The sequence below is a fragment of the Notolabrus celidotus genome, chromosome 20 (genome assembly GCF_009762535.1).
Source record: "Notolabrus celidotus isolate fNotCel1 chromosome 20, fNotCel1.pri, whole genome shotgun sequence".
Lineage (NCBI taxonomy): Eukaryota > Metazoa > Chordata > Actinopteri > Labriformes > Labridae > Notolabrus > Notolabrus celidotus.
Window position 1 is genome coordinate 6,872,874 of NC_048291.1, and position 11,397 is coordinate 6,884,270.

An 11,397-nucleotide genomic window follows, 5' to 3' on the forward strand; every position below is an offset into this window, starting at 1 on the left:
TAAGTAAGTAAGTAAGTGAGTGAGTATGTATGTAAGTAAGCAAGTAAGTAAGTAAGTAGGGAGGGGAGGAAGGAAGGAAGTAAATATTAAGTAAGTAAGTAAGTAAGTAAGTAAGTAAGTCAGTAAGTAAGTAAGTAAGTAAGTAAGTAAGTAAGTAAGTAAATAAGTAAGTAAGACTGTTCCAAAGTTTAAGAACAACAACTTGAAAGCACAGTCTCCATTAGTTTTGAACCTGGCACCAGGCACAACCAGTTACCCCGGATTAGAGGACCTCAGAGTCCTGCTAGAGTTTTATGGCTTCAGCAGCTCCCTGATAAAGACTGGAGCCTGACCATTGAGCGCTCCGTACACAATTACAAGAGTTTTAAACTGGATTCTATAATTAATTGGAAGCCAGTGCAAAGATATGAGGGTCGGAGTAACATATCTTCAGAACAGTCCACAAACCACATAGGTGTGAGTCTACGTCTTCAACACAATAAATAAGTGCGAGTTGCTATTGACTGTAGACCCAGGGTCTGGTCCTTTTTGGGTATCCGGCCTGTTTAGAGCTTTTATTTTTGTTGAGCAGCTGCCACCAATATCCTGCTCTTGGTAGCATCGTAGGCACTCGGTAAATAATACTACAAAGAGTATTGTCTAGACCTGCTCTTTATGATAAGTGCAGTAAGATATCTTCAGTTTTGATTTGGCGTCATATAAATAAAATTGACTTGACTTGGCTGCCAAGAGTCCGTAACAGTCAAACCCTTCTTGTTGTTATTTATTTGACCGTGCTCCCTAATGGCTTGTATTATAGGCGGCTGTCTGATTCATCCTAATGGTATAGACCATATTATGTATTCGTTTACATTATGGATTGTGTGATTTTTATGACTCTTCAAATATTTTGGTAGCCCCAAAACGCCCCCGGGGTCCACGCTGCCAGAGCCGTGCAGAAATATATCCCCGCTTAAAACACACTAAAATATTGAAGGCGAGTTTTTAATGGAGCGTACTGCGCTGAATATGATAGAGAGAGAGCGAGAGGATCAATCTGGTCTTTTTACGACGGAGGACTATAAACATGTCGGCTGTAAATTGTTTTGGAGATGCTGCTGCTCTCAGAGGCTGCTACAAGAGAGATAAATGTACACACACACACACACATGCACATACACACACAGGTGTACACACACATATGCAAAGTGTATTAAAGCTGAGCCAAACCTATTATCACCTCTTACCCTCCTCTTTAGATTGCTTTAAAATGATGACATTCTTCATGCTGATTTCTGTGTGCAGAATTTCCCAGGTGATGTAACTGTTGGCTGATCTGAAGACTGAAAACACACAGGCCATGAGTTCACATCATCACACCCCTCTAGTTTTTTTTTATCTTTCATTGCATACATTAATTTGTGTACATTAACTTCTCCTGTACATTTGTTAACCCTGTAAGCACCAGTAACATCACCTTTAGCCATCCCTACAGAGTATCCTTTAAACAAGGATGCACGATATATATCAGGAAACAGGTTACCAGCCAGATAAGGGGAATATCTTATTATTGTTTGTTGTTCAAATAATATAGTGTTAACCAACGAAAACAACCAATAAAAGCTGCTTCTTTAACTCGTTAACAAGCCTACACATTCGACACAGTGGGCGGCGGTTTGCTATCTGAGCTTTCAGTTGCTCTGCTCTCCAACTCTAGAACTCACTCCCACCAGACATCAGAACTATTGACTCTCTACCCCTGTTCAATTAAAAACTCAAAACCCATCTGTTCCAATCCCCATTCTCTGTTTAATTTCTACTGCTTCATTTTAACTTGGTGTTACTTTGCTTGCTGTTTTTATTTATTTTATTGTGTTATTTCATTTATTGTGTTTTAATCCCTCTGTAAAGTAGCCTTGAGTGTTAAGAAAGGCACTTTGAAATAAAATGTATTATTATTATTATTATTATTATTATTATTATTATTATTATTATTATTATTATTATTATCTACCATTACATAAAAAGAAGAAACACAAGAACAGCCACATCAAGCCCGCAATTGAGTAACTATGGCTGAAACCGCCTGCTACATACTACATGTGAATGCAGTATGCAGTACCTTCTGCACAGTGCATTTGTAGGTAGGTATGACTATCTGTTCGATCTGTTATGCAGTATGCTGGGTCAGGCGTCCCTGGATTTCCAGTGTTGGAAAGCTGAAGTAAACAACGGCCAAGCTGATAGCATAACTGCTTCTTCAACATCCACTTGTGATTTAAAAAGTTAAGAACGGGTTTATATTCAATTTAATAATTTACACAACACCTAAAAACTGAGTGCCCCCGACATATACCGACAAGCGCTACGCTAGCGCTATGCAACGACGTGAGGGAGATTGGTCCGCTGCATACCGAGAAATGTTCCTGAATCAGTACGACATCCGGGTAGTTTTGGCATACTGCAGATTTTGCTCTTTGTTGAATTTACAAAACTTAATGACTCCAACGATTTCACCAGCTGTCGTGCAAACTTCGTTTTCCTTGAATGTCACATCAACATACGCAAAGGATCCTTTTTTTCTTTACCCTTTTTTTTGATGGTGAAATTGATTTTAGGTTCAGCAGTCAGATCACAATTTGACACAACTTGAACACTTTTCTGCAAACTTATCTCCCCATGTTAATGATCTGATAAAAAGCAAATAAAATATCTGTACATTTGAAAGTGATCTTTACAATGTCAGAAAAACAGGGATGTTAAATTGTTGTGGGAAAAAAATCATCAAATTTCATCTCCAGCTTGTTATGAATAAGTTGCAATTTTCTCTACTTCCTACATCTAGAGGGTGAAAAATATTTGTGCTCTATATCTCTACATTTTGGTTCTACAGGGTCAATCATAAGGATATTATGAGTCAGGTTTATTTTCCTACGCATAGGGAATCTAAGACATATTTTTTGCTTTCCTCGACTGATTAGAAAGTGAGCAGAGACTGAACTGTGACACTTTTTGATATTGTATATATCTTAAACAAACTGTTTTAATGTAAAAAATCAATAAACAGGTGTTTACAAAAAAAAAACTATTCAATAAATCTTCAAGATAATAGCATTAACAACTTTCTACCTGACTTATAGTTTGACAACTGTACGCAAAAGGACAACTCTGAATTCCTTGCTAGTCTTTATATTTTAGTCAAACTTTGAATAATTGAATTTTTTTTTTACAAGGTGAGTTTCTGTCAGCTTTTCAGAAACAGCCACTAGAAATGTCAGAGGGACACTGTGTACTTTGAGACTGTGAGGATATTTCAGAGCTTGGATGCTATAGGAAATAAGCTACAGCACTACCTCTACATCTTTCCAATGTCTGTTTTTACTCAAGCTTCTGTACTCCTGCGTGTGTGAAATCTGATTCTTTAACACATGTACAGATGTGCCCCTCACATTTGATCAAGCTTGTTCACACAAGTCCCTCACAGCATGAAAACTTCCCTGTCAGATGAGGTGGGGGTCCAGCAGGGAAGATTTCAGGAGGGCTGGAGATGACTCTCAGGAGGCAGGATGTGACGTCAAAAGCTGGGAAAGCCACGGTGTAATGTTTACAGCAAGACCTCCTCTGTGACGACTGTCTTTACATTTATTCAAGTGTAAACACACACGCATGAATATTTCCTGCTGCATTCCTACACTGGCTCATCCCAACTTTCCCAAATTTCCTGCAGGGCTGTCAAATATTCTTTTCTTAAATTAATGGTGAGAATTTCAGCGGTTTGCCTTCAGACATGCAGCTCAGACGGTAAACTTCAGAAAGTTTTCAGGAGTCCTCTGCATGTGTGAACACAGCTGTTGGGAACTTTTGTAACCTTTGAAAATTGCCCTGAGTCTGCAGATTTCTACACTTTCCCGGAAGGTCAAAGGTCAGGTGTAACAGAGCAGAGTGGGTACTCCATAAACTGCTGCTGCTGTAAGTATTACATAAACATTTATGACTGCACTTCTGTGCATAATACTGCATTTACTATGATAATACATGTAGATATGTGAATACATGTATACATGTTTAACTGTTTAGGTATGTGTGTGTGCGTGTGAGAGAGAGGGAGAGAGAGAGAGAGAGAGAGAGAGAGAGAGAGACAGGGAAAGAGAGAGAGTGTGTGTGTACGTGTGTGTGTGTGTGTGTGTGTGTGTGTGTGCGTGTGTGTGCTTGTTGTTGTTCTTCATTCTGTCACAACCTCACAATGAACTGCTGTACATGCAACATTTTATTTACCGCAACACACACGCACAAACACACACACACACACACACACACATATAGATAGATAGATAGATAGATAGATAGATAGATAGATAGATAGATAGATAGATAGATAGATAGATAGATAGATAGATAGATAGATAGATAGATAGATAGAGTGGGATGTATTGAAGGAGTTTCTAGTGCTGAGGAGTGATGTGTGGTGTCAGAGCGCCTCCAAGTGGTCACACAGAGCAGAGAAGCTGACAGCAGAGTTTCAGGGTTTCATTATTTCACCCTAATACATTTTCATATCATACTTTTGGAAACCCGTTTTATTTTTCTACTTTCTACTCTACTATTTGTATAAATCATTTCCAACAAATTGTATTTTTGATCAAAATATGCAGCAAATCAGAAACATGTTTCCTTTGCTATGTGGTTGTTGTTTTACATAAATATACCAAGCAATTTAATCGCTTTCATACATATCTATATCTAACTTCAATCTTTATCTCAATCACATTTTGCTGTTGTTGTAAAATTAAGGAAAATCTGACTTCTTTAATAAATGCTGTCATAAGTTTGCAGCTGCAGGAACATTTAATCAAATAAGTCATGCTAGTTGTTCTTTTTAAATTATTGATTTAATTTTGTACATATACACACAGGAAATATTTGTGGTAATTGTAATGTGCTCTACTAAAGGAAGAAAAAAAAACTGGTAGAATTTTTAAAAACAATTACAAGCATTAAATTATTATCATTTTAATCAATGTAAAAAAATTTTACACATTTTTAAAATAACAAATATTCTATAAATTCTTCAAAAGTTTTTCATATTGTATTTCTAAGTGCGTAAAATCTTAATATATTCTTTTAAACTATTTTTTGTCATTCTTAAGTTTATTTCTAAAGCTGCATGTCTTTGCGTTCTGGTTAGTAATATATAGCTGTTTCTATTTTTGCTTTAAAATAGTTAATGTTGCTCTTTTTAAGTTTATTATTTGTTGCTTAAAAAGAGGGTAATTAGTTTTAAAAGTGTGTGATGTGATTTTTTTTTATGTAGGTGAATTTAAAAACAAAATAATATTTGAAGAAAGAATATTTGAAGTAAAGAAATTAAAAGATGTAAAAATTGAAGTCAGAAAAGATGTTCAACTGTTGCAACTATGGAATCAATGTAAGGCCATAATAATTTGGTATTTATAAGCAGCTTCATTAAAATACAACTTCTGTACCTGTGCTGACTTTTATCACGAGGATGTGTTAGAAACCAAACCTCGTCCTGTCTGAGATCTTTCATCTAAACAACACGCAGACAGCTTTTAAAGTAAATAGTGCAACATAAAATAAATGTTCAAGCTACCGCTGATGACCTCCCTGATGGAGACCTGAGATTGTAAAATGTAACACGCAGCACAGTGTGTACAGAACCAAACATGGCAACCACTTAAGTAAGCATGGTTAAAAGTTTCATGCTGGAATTGATGTGCAGTGGAAGCAGGAGAATCTATGAGCAGGTGATAGTGAGGAGGAGAAGGAGGAAGAGAGTCACATTTTAATGAAGGCTTTCTGTGGAACAATGGCTGTTACGTAAGCACACATCTGTCTTCATGTTTGTTTTCATTGATTGCAAGTGAGCAGAGGCTTACGTCTATCCTGCTGTGACAACCAGGGGCACTGCAAGGGATTCTTGGCCCCAATGAAAATTCATCCCATTGGGCCCCACCGCTGATCTACCACAAATGCTCTTATATTTTTAGGGTCTTTTTTCCTGCCATGGATGGCGCCTTGTGTTGCTCAAGAGTGACGTCAAAGTCACATGCACTCTGACCCAAGTGTTCAGACTGAGGTCACATTGCAAAAGATCTGACTTGTATCTGATTCAGGACCACATGTGAAGATTTAGGGTGACTTGTGCTGTTCAAATTGAGTCGAATACAAACAAAAATTTCAGAGTGCACAGTGTGAACAAAGTCAACGAAGCAATATCATATTGGAACAGTAAAACTCTTTTTTTTACTTCTTATGTACATCAAAGATTGCTATTATTTGCAATCATGTGTCTGTTTCTGCTCGAGGCTTCTGCCGCCCGGTTTCTCGCTCACAGTGAGTCTCTTTAAACAGTAAAAATAACATACTCTAGACGTGTTCTTTACTGACAGTTTTCAGAGTTAATTTTTGGAGCTTAGTGAATAAAAACTGTTCCATTGATTTATTTATTGATCAATTGCCTCTAACGCAGTTCCATCTGTTTAATAAATACACTGTAGCCTGTTTCACACATGGATCCTCGAAAAGTTCCAAAACCATCTCGAGCTCTGCCCCTGAAATTTTCAAGAGTTCCTTAATCACACATGTCCCTCACAGCATGAAGTCTTCCCTGTTAAACGAGGGAGGTGGAGGGCAGGAGATGAGTCTTAAGAGGCAGGACATTATGTTGAAAGCACGCTGTGAAAGCTACAGTGTGACGTTTACAACGTGAAGTAGCAACAGAGACCTCCACCATGATGACAGTATCTATATTAATTTTAATGCCAGGCCCAAAACCAGCCTTGGGACTCTGTATGTTTTCATCATTACTAAATATGAAGGGATGAAATGGTTCAAAGTATGATTTCATAGTATACAGAGGAAACTTACAGTCTGCTGGAGATTAAATCTACCTGCTCAGAGTGAATGTTCATCTAAACTAATCAAGGTTAAAACCCATCCTCAAACATTTCAGATAATCACTCCTGCAGTCACCTCGGCTCATTCTTCCAACCTTTCGCTCTGCAGCCAGGTACTTTTTCTTTTCAGCCGCTTCGCATCTAGCCCATCAGAGAGGAGGAAGAGAGCCATCTATTAATGAACTAACTGGGATTGTCATTAGGCTGACTGTGCAGGGAGATGGGCCTTTTAGAAATAAAAGAAAATCCTGCTTAATTAATGGTGACATCAATCATGGTTGGGCTCGATTGGCTAAGTGACGGTCCATCTCCGGTCTGATTTATAGGTGGGACATAAGAGAGAGGTGAGGGGATGACAGAGTTAGAGAAGAAACATTAATGAGGGAGATATAAATAGATTCTTCAAAGTTTGTCCCTTTGTTACTTCACGTGGTTAGAGATGTTGAAAAAGAGGAAAAACTACACACATACTGTAAAACTTCCAATGAAAGCCTATTCAGTTAAAGGCAGGGTCCCTTTTAGAATAGAATAGAATATAATGTACTTTATTCATCCCTGAAGGGGGAAATTCCCTGTTAGTAGCAGGGTGTGGCCGTATGGTTGAATAAATAAAGGCCAGTCTCAATAGAAGCCTGTGGACATTAACAGTTTTTCTGGCAGTCTGTGCAAAGAAATGCCCGATTTTTATACTCTCACTGAAACACCACAAGTTACTATTACAGATCACCAAAGCGGTACATAGAAAACCCGGAAACATGAATGCCTGTCCCAAATAAAGCCAGGGTAAGTGTACAGACTGACTCAAATAAAAGTCAAGGCTACTAGTTGAATTTTTATGGCATATAAATTTGGTGTTGTGTTTTCTTTCGACTGAGATTCTTCTCTTTGGATCACATCTTTGGAATTATACCTGCATAAAGAAAAAGATTTTCAGTTGTACATGTCTCTACTGAAGTCTCAAGTATGTGCTGAATCAAAGCAGTAACTTCCTGGACCGAATTATGAAATCAAACAGTTGCACCAAAAACCGCAGTTCTGTAAGTGTCCACTTGAGGCTTTGTCCAAAAGTGAGTCAATGCCAAACGTCAACCTCCGGTCTCAAACTATGAAGCCCATGCGGAAGTGTTATAAACTGCAATTTTATCGAGAATCCGCTTGAGGCTGGCTTCAGAAAAACCGGAAACCACATTGACATGAATGGGAAAATCTTTACAGCCTGGTTCAAAAAAGGCTTGGCTCTACGAAGCTAATCTCTCTTCGGCACACATTGTACAGTGGGTGAATTTTTTTCTAACGCGACGGTTCAGAAGATATTAAGATAACAAGTTTTTGCCCAAATAAGGACATGACTCACTGGACTCCCGGATGGGAACACATAGCTGTTGGCTAGGAGGTTAAAACTCCGCCCCTTTATGTCACACTATGCCTGGTTGAGTTCCGCATTTCCAATATGGCTGCCGCCGTCGATTGGCTTCAAAACAGCTCTCAGGAACAGATGGGTGACGTCACGGACACTACGTCCATATTTTATACAGTCTATGGTCAATTCCCATAGAGCCCCATGTTAAAATGTCAACTTAACAGCAGAAATAAACATGTTTATATCCTGGTAGATAAACTGTTTTACTAAAAACACAAGAAGCTGAAATAAAGCTTAAATTGTATTAATGCTTAAAGTTATGCACAATAAGGAGTATGGCCTCTCTGAGTGACATAGGAGATACTTGGTGCCACCTCAGATAATTCAGTCCCCGAACTTAACCTCTTGGTCATGTTTGTGGTGTTGTAGCTTTTTGGAGATTTGTTCATGTATGAATAATGTGTCTGTCTGAGCGCTTTATGAGACTAACAGACCATCCAAGAAGTCTGACATCAAGATTTTACACCCAGTCAAATTCTAACATTTTATTTATATGTTTGCACTAATTAGCAGGTATCTTGTCTTAAGGTTTTAAGTATTTATTTTCTTGTGTAAAATGAAACCCCTTTGCTGTATGAAAATAATCAAATAACTTGCCAGTTAAACATGTGCAGAGCTGTATAACAGGTGAAAAGTGAAAAAGACACTTTCATCCATTCCTTTGTTATCTGAGTGTCTCTGATCATCATGTCACCAAAGGTCAGCAGGCCAAAGACGTCAGATGTCAAAGGTCATGTGTTCATCAGTTCAGCAGAGGTCAGCCGTTCAGGTGTTTAACTGAAACACTACACTCTCTGTTACAAGCAGCGGACAGGTGCTTGAGGAGAGACAGATTGAGAACCACTGAATATTTTTTGCCTGGGTAAGCTTGACCATTTCTATTGCAATCATTTTCTACTGTAATAGCTCATCTACTTCCTTGACATTTTAAAAGATGAATCTCTGAACTGGCTGTATCCCTCATTGAGCTGCTTGCAAAGTTAGTCCTGGGATTGAAGATTCTGGGGACTAGCTCTAAACCTGTTGCATCGACCTTCACTTTGACGAACAGCGCATCATCGTCGACGTACAAGGTGTTTTGGAAATACCTCAGCTTGATTAAAGAATGACACAAAAATCCAAGCCACATCGATTTTCCACTTTTTAATCTTTAAATTACTTCCTATAATACATATTTTTCTTTTTTTTGGTTAAATTTTTTGTTGTGCATTTTTGCTTATAATGTACTGTATAGGACAGCTGAAGAGAGACATGGAATTTGGGGAGTAGAGAGTGGGGGAGGACATGCAGTAAATGGTCGAGGCTGGAATCTGCGACCTCTGCAACGAGGGCTATAGCCTCTGTATATGGGGCGTGCGCTCATAGACCGCTAGGCTAACGGCGCCCCTACTTCTTATCATTTATGAAGAAAATAGGGCTAACTGCTTTGACCTGTTAGTTGTATTTTGCTAGTTTCCCTGCTAAAGAGGTGGCATGCTTGTCAGCACCAAATTTTGCTCATTGTAGGGGGAAAAAAATTCAGTTTTCAAGATGGTTGTTTGTTGAAGATGCAGAGTCTATTGGCAGTAAATTTCCACCAAATTTAATGTGAAAAAGGCGGTTGAAAATACAGAATTGCATTGATTTACTTAAAAAACTAAAGAGCACTGTAATTCCAGTAGAATCAGTCAAAAACTACAAACTTTTTTCCCTTAGAATTGCATCATAATCAGCAGCAAGAAACCTCATGAATGCTTTGTTTCTGTACATGTTATGCCCATGTATTGCACAACATATTGGAAGAATAGAAACATATTGAAATAAATAAATGAGATCAGCTTAAGTCATGTAAGGTCACACAAAGGTAACCAAGAGGTCATCCAGGTGTTTCAGGTTTACAAAGACGTTGGTGCTGCCTGAAGACAAATGTCCAACTTTCCCCTCTTCAAAGTCCAGATTTCATCTCAAAGCTCTGTGATCTCTGTGTCTTCAGTCTGCGTCCCCTCCGGTGAGTGTTAGTAAATCAGAGTATTCCAAACCTGTTTTCCTTCTTCAATGTGTCCTGTCCAGAACCAACCTGAACTGACCTGCGAAACCAGTACACACAGAGAGAGAGAGAGAGAGAGAGAGAGGGAAATGAGTTTATAAAGACAAGAAAATCAAATCACATTCAGAGACATTAACACAAAATTTCCACTCATATGTCGAGTGGAACTCCTAAGGCAGTGACGAACCACTGTGTGTGTTTGTGTGTGAGAGACATTTGTCCCTCCAGCTAGAGAGTAAACAGTCCAAAACACAACCTGCTGTTTGGACATTACACTGTGATGACATGCTGTAAAAACCTTTGTGTGTGTGTGTGTGTATGTGTGTGTGTGTGTGTGTGTGTGTGTGTGTGTGTGTGTGTGTGTGTGTGTGTGTGTGTGTGTGTGTGTGTGTGTGTGTGCGTGTGTGTGTTTCCTCTGTGTGACAGTGTGAGTGTTCCTGTTATTGATTAAAGCTTGTAATGACGATTAAACTCATAACTGCTACAACTAATCTTATTGATTCACAAACAGTTGTCTGACATGATCATGGTATACTATATCCTCTGTGGAGAGAGGAAAGCTCACCTCTTCTGATGTTTTTATTTGTGTGTTTGTGTGTTTCTTTGTTTGTTTGTTTGTTTGTTTTTCTGTGAGTTGCATGGAAGACAGAACGCTGCCAGTGCCAACTAAAACTCTCTGACTCTAACATAGCTTTTTCTGCAGAGGATTGCATTTGTGTTGAATATAATAATAATGATAATAATAATAATAATAATAATAATAATAATAATAATAATAATAATAATAATAATAATAATAATAATAATACCTTTATTTGTATAGCACTTTTCAATACAAGTAACAAAGTGCTTCACAAAAATAATAAAAACACAATAAAAGCAGAGAAGCAATAAAAGCAAACAGAAAGTAAAAGCAGAAATAAAACATAAAAGATTAAAATAAATTAATGTGTAGTACAACATTTGTTGTGTTTTTTAAATGTTCTGTTGTGTAAAAAAACACGCTTTAAAAAATGTATAGTATAATAAAATATATGTTTGGTTTGTGAAACTTG